The following is a 6,055-nucleotide window of genomic DNA, read 5'->3' as shown; positions in this document are numbered from 1 at the left end:
AGCATGATTATTATTTTAAAAATATATTTCAGACTAATATTATGGATTTGTTAATAAGAAAAGCCACCATGTAATTGTATAGTGATAAAAAACTAAGGTAAAGAAATAAAAGCATATCTATTTTAATTTTTTGAATCCATCTAAATGAAAATTATTTACACAAAGACAAATGGGATCAGGTAAAAAATTACCAGGCCCACCTATTATGCAATAATTATCACAAATCATATGAAGACACACAAAAAAAGTCAGTCCTCAAGCACGCTGGAATCACTTTTAAAACAAGAGCTTCACATACAAGAACAATAAAAGCTCTCTTCATTTATATGGTTGAGAAAATACTTCAGGCTTCCAGTTCAAGATGACAGACCAAACATCCATGCCTTGCCCTTCTTCCTCAAATCCCACTGGCAGGCGATATATTTGTTGAACCACTACCATGTAACAGACAATTGACATGAAAGTACATACAACAAAGTGAACATGCTAGGGGCTCATCAGGAAGCAGGCAAATGACTGATAAATGAGAGTACAGCCCGTCATATACGTGGTGGAAACACATTTGACCCGAGGAGGAGTAGAGAAACTCCAGACTCCGCTTCTTTGTCATCTAAAGCAAGCAGGAGTCCTGAATTATATAATCAACTAGAGGCCCGATGCACAAAATTCGTGCAAGAATAGGCCTTCCTTTCCCTGACTGCCAGCATGGGCTTCCCTCTGGCACCTGGGACCCGGGCTTCCCTCGCAGCCCTGGCTTCGTCTGGAAGGTTGTCCGGAAGGACGTCAAGTCTAATTAGCATATTAAACTTTTATTATTATAGATAACTAGAGGCCCGGTGCATGAATATTCATGCACTGGAGGAGGGGGTCCCTCAGCCCAGCCTGCCCCCTCTCACAGTCCACGAGCCCTCAAGGGTGGGAGGCGACCCAGTGATCAGGGAAAGGTGATGCCCCATCACACCTCTGCTGCTGCCACTGCTGGCAGCGCAAGCCTTGGCCGGCCCTGCTTACCTGAGCCTCAGGCGGCCCTGGACGGCTGGGCAGCCGACATCCGAGGCTTCCTGTGCCTCAGGCCGGACCTGGGCAGCTGGGGGGCTGAGGGGACTTGGGGACTCGGGAGGCAGGTGTGCGGGGCAGGCCTGGCCTTGCCACATGCCTGCTGCCCTGGCAGGCCTGAGGGTACTGGGCGCCGCCATCTTGTAGCTGTGGGCACTGCCATCTTTGAGGATGTGGCAGTCAATTAGCATATTCCCTCCTTATTGGCTGTGGGCACTGCCATCCTTGAGGGCGGGGAAGTCAATTAGCGTATGCCCTCTTTATTGGCTTTGGGCACTGCCATCTTTGCAATGGCATGAGGGCCAATTAGCATATTCCCTCTATATTAAAAAGGATTATTTGACTCATGCCCACTTTCAGAGGGCTGGCTTCATGTCCATTTGCTCATCATTGTACCGCCAGTACCACACACAACATCTGGTCCTAGTAAGTACTTAGTTAAATGAATGAACAAACGATGGTTTACTACCCACCTAAAAGAAAATATCAGCTTAAACATGTAGTCTTTCAGAGTCTTTGTATAATTCTAGTATGAAGAATACTAAACTAAAAAACAACAACACAAAGAAAACACTTCGTTAGCATTTACAGTACTTATTCATATCACAAAAAGTTTATTACCCTCATTAAGAAGTCTAAGCCATGATTGATCCCTTCCCTATAAAATGTGGTGCTAGTCATTACACTTCTGGTTCTCAGAAATCAGAGTGCCTTGTAGACTTGCACTGTCCATCCCCTTGAAGATAAACTAGTCATGTGACTTGTTTAGCTACTAAAACCTGAGCAGAAGTGATTGCTTCAATTCCAGGCAGAGGCATTTGAAAGCTGCTGAGCCACCCTCCAGCTCCACCTGCCTGTGTTAGCCTGCTGTGGCCTGTGTTAGCGTGCTGTGGCCTGTGTTAGCCTGCTGTAGCCTGTGTTAGCCTGCTGTAGCCTGTGTTAGCGTGCTGTGGCCTGTGTTAGCATGCTGTGGCCTATGTTAGCGTGCTGTGGCCTGTGTTAGCGTGCTGTGGCCTGTGTTCGTGTGCTGTGGCCTATATTAGTGTGCTGTGGCCTGTGTTCGCCTGCTGTGGCCTGTGTTAGCGTGCTGTGGCCTGTATTAGCGTGCTGTGGTCTGTGTTAGCGTGCTGTGGCCTGTATTAGCGTGCTGTGGCCTGTATTAGCGTGCTGTGGCCTGTGTTAGTGTGCTGTGGCCTGTGTTCGCGTGCTGTGGCCTGTATTAGCGTGCTGTGGCCTGTGTTAGTGTGCTGTAGCCTGTGTTAGCATGCTGTGGCCTGTGTTAGCGTGCTGTGGCCTGTATTAGCGTGCTGTGGTCTGTGTTAGCGTGCTGTGGCCTGTATTAGCGTGCTGTGGCCTGTGTTAGCGTGCTGTGGCCTGTGTTAGCGTGCTGTGGCCTGTATTAGCGTGCTGTGGCCTGTGTTAGCGTGCTGTAGCCTGTGTTAGCGTGCTGTGGCCTGTGTTAGCGTGCTGTGGCCTGTATTAGCGTGCTATGGTCTGTGTTAGCGTGCTGTGGCCTGTATTAGCGTGTTGTGGCCTGTGTTAGTGTGCTGTGGCCTGTGTTAGCGTGCTGTGGCCTGTATTAGCGTGCTGTGACCTGTGTTAGTGTGCTGTGGCCTGTGTTCGCGTGCTGTGGCCTGTATTAGCGTGCTGTGGCCTGTGTTAGTGTGCTGTGGCCTGTATTAGCGTGCTGTGGGCTGTGTTAGTGTGCTGTGGCCTGTGTTAGTGTGCTGTGGCCTGTGTTAGCATGCTGTGGCCTGTGTTAGCGTGCTGTGGCCTGTGTTAGCGTGCTGTGGCCTGTGTTAGTGTGCTGTGGCCTGTGTTAGCATGCTGTGGCCTGTATTAGCGTGCTGTGGCCTGTGTTAGTGTGCTGTGGCCTGTGTTAGTGTGCTGTGGCCTGTGTTAGCGTGCTGTGGCCTGTATTAGCGTTCTGTGGCCTGTGTTAGTGTGCTGTGGCCTGTGTTCGCGTGCTGTGGCCTGTATTAGCGTGCTGTGGCCTGTGTTAGTGTGCTGTGGCCTGTGTTAGCGTGCTGTGGCCTGTGTTAGTGTATTGTGGCCTGTGTTAGTGTGCTGTGGCCTATATTAGCGTGCTGTGGCCTGTGTTAACGTGCTATGGCCTGTGTTAGCGTGCTGTGGCCTGTGTTAGCGTGCTGTGGCTGCCATAAGAAATTACTGCAATAGGTAGCTTAAAACAGACACATGCTCTCCCATGGTTCCAGAGCCTAAAAGTCTGCGATCAAGGGTGTGCTCATCCTGAAGGCTCTCGGAAGGGAGGTCCCTTCCTGTCCTCTTCCAGCGCTGGAGCTGCTGGCCATCTGGGCGTCCCGTGGCTTGTAGACACTCTCTCCAGTCTCCGCCTCCATCCGCACAAGTGCGCTTCTGCATGTGTGTCTCCTTTTATCTGAGTCCATCTCCCTCACTTTCTCTTGTCACAATGCCAGTCATCAGGTTGAGGGCCCACCCTAATCTGGTATGACCTCATCTTAAACTGATTACATCAAGCATGTCCAACTTGTGGACAGCGGGTTTTAAGTAAATGAGGCATGTGGCCCGCAGGCCTCGAGTTTGACATGCTTGGATTATATCTTTAAAGACCCTCCCACCAAATAGGGTCATATTCACAGATAGGGTACTTGGGATGGGGACTGGAAAATAGCTTTTGGGCGGATGGAATGTGACCCACTGCACAGCCCTCCACTGGCATCATGAAGCACATGTTGAGATGGATCCTTCACCAGCCTGGGGCCCAGACGGTCTCATTGCCATGGCAACAAGACACGTGTGTCTCCCCGTGTACCTCATTTCAGTCACTTGTCCATTGAGTAGAATGGTGTCTGAATCACCTGCAGAAGGGAAGAATCTATACCTCTAGCTTTTTGGTGACTGCATTTAACCAGTTCATATCAATTAAATGCATCTACACTGTACATCACTTGCTTGTGACCTCCTCTGCACTGTCCTCTGAAGGATATATGCCTGCTGATCATTAGTCACTTAGGGAGAGGCCTGTACATGCCTAGCCTTTGCTCTGTGCCCGCAGGGTGTGTGGGAAATCAGACACAGGATCCCAAGGGGGTGTAACCTTGTCTGGTGGAAAGGCAAAAAGGACGCTATCAGTGTTGAATGAAATGTAGAGGACACCAAGCAACGAGACTCGGTAAGGGGTCGCTCTAACGAGGCTCCTCGTCTGCCTGGGCACTGTGCTGACCACGTCACAGGCATTACGCTCTTTAAACCCAAGGAGGCTGTAACCCGTGAGGTTGGTATTTTCTATCCATTTCATAGGCGAGGAAATAGAGGTTTAAAAGGTTACTAGTAAGGAACTTGTCCAATGGCCACTCAGGATTCCATCCAGCTCCGTCAGATTCACGAACGTGGGATCCCGTGGACGCCCTGCGCTGCCGTGGATTCACCAGGCCCTGGTGGTCTGCTCCCCAACGCAGTCTACACTCTCAGACCGGGGTGCTCCTCACGCAGGCACCCTGGGCAGGATGCTCCTGTGGCCAGACCACGGCCTCACCGAGACACAGCAGGAGAGGCAAGCTACTCTTCCATTTCTGTTCCAGTGTGGGTAGGCTGGCCTTCCGACCTCACTTATTTTATGAATTAATCCAAATTCAACCTTCCATTCTTCCGTATATAAAATGGAGCTAACTTTCAGGCTGGTTTTTAACGTGGCCGTACATGCGAAGATTTGTCATGCCGGGCCTTCGTTTCTGCTCTAGAGCATTAGACCAATAAACAGAAACAACACAATCAAAAGAAATATGACCCAAACCAACCCTATTTTTCAGTGTTTCTAACCTTGTTTCAAAACAGCCTATGAGGATTGTTTTCCAAACAGCCACGTAGGAAGCACAGCTGTGTAGATGTTTCCTGTTTTCTGTGCTTGGAGAAGCAGGCACTACCCAAGCTGGCATTCAATAGTAGCAAATATGAGAGAGATCGTTTTTTTAAAAAAGTTGTAGGAATGTTAAAATCCATGTTGACTGGTTTTCCCATTTACCCAGCGGCATTCCCAGGCTAGCGTTGGCATGGAGACTGGAAAAGGAAACTTTCCACCCTTCTGTCACTTGCTACTGTTTCCACTTATTTTACTGAGCCCCATCTTAACCATTTTTTTTAAAGTTTGATACTTTTGATGTTTGTATTCATTGTTTCATTCTGAAACATGAAAACGGGTGAGAAGGTTTTTTAAATCAGTCAAAGATTTGGTTTTCCAAATATTCAGCTGTTTAACATTCGGATAATTGCTGCTTGTTTCCTTCTTTCCACATTTGGTCTAAACGCTTTGGCCTGGGGAGCCCCGCGCCTGGCAGTGACTGCCGGCTCTCCCCGCGGTTTTTATTAAAGATGCTGAAGGCGCATCTGCTGCTCCCAACGCCGCGGCCCTCGCGGGGCCGGGAAACCCGCGGTCCTGGCGCTTTAGGGAGAGTCCGTCCCGAATCGCGGCGCTCCGGTTTGGCGCGGTCCCCTAGTCCTCCTGCCGCCCTGCTCGCGGAGGGAGGCCGGGCTGCGATCCTCGGCGCTGGGCGGGTCCGAGACGGAGGGCAGGTCCGCCACTCGCGGCCCGGAGCCCAAGGCCCGAGAGCGACTCGCCCGCGGGGACGCGGCGTGGCCTCCCCCGAGCCCGAGGCGGTGTGCCGGGCTGGGAAGGACGGGGCGCTGCGAGCGGCTGGGGTCCGGACGCCGGCGCCCCATCTCCCGAGCTGGCGCGGCCTCGGAGGGCGGCCCGCTCCTGGGGACCCGGCGGGAGCGGGTGGGACAGCCGCGGGCGCACGGGAGGGCGTCTGCCGTGACAGAAACACGCCGGACGCCCGCCACGGCTGCGGCGGGTGGCTGCTCTCCCTTTGTTCTCCCCACCCCCCCCCCCCCCCCCCCCACCCAGCCCAGCCCAGCCCAGCCCAGCCCCTTCCAGGTCCCCGCGTCGGTGCGGGCCGCCCCTCGGTGATTGGACCCAGGACGGTACCTGGCGGACCTGCGGACGGGCGGCACGTGCAGC

Source organism: Cnephaeus nilssonii (assembly GCF_951640355.1).
Source record: "Cnephaeus nilssonii genome assembly, chromosome: 17".
Lineage (NCBI taxonomy): Eukaryota > Metazoa > Chordata > Mammalia > Chiroptera > Vespertilionidae > Cnephaeus > Cnephaeus nilssonii.
The sequence above is the reverse complement of the archived record's forward strand: the minus strand, read 5'-3'. Positions refer to the sequence as shown.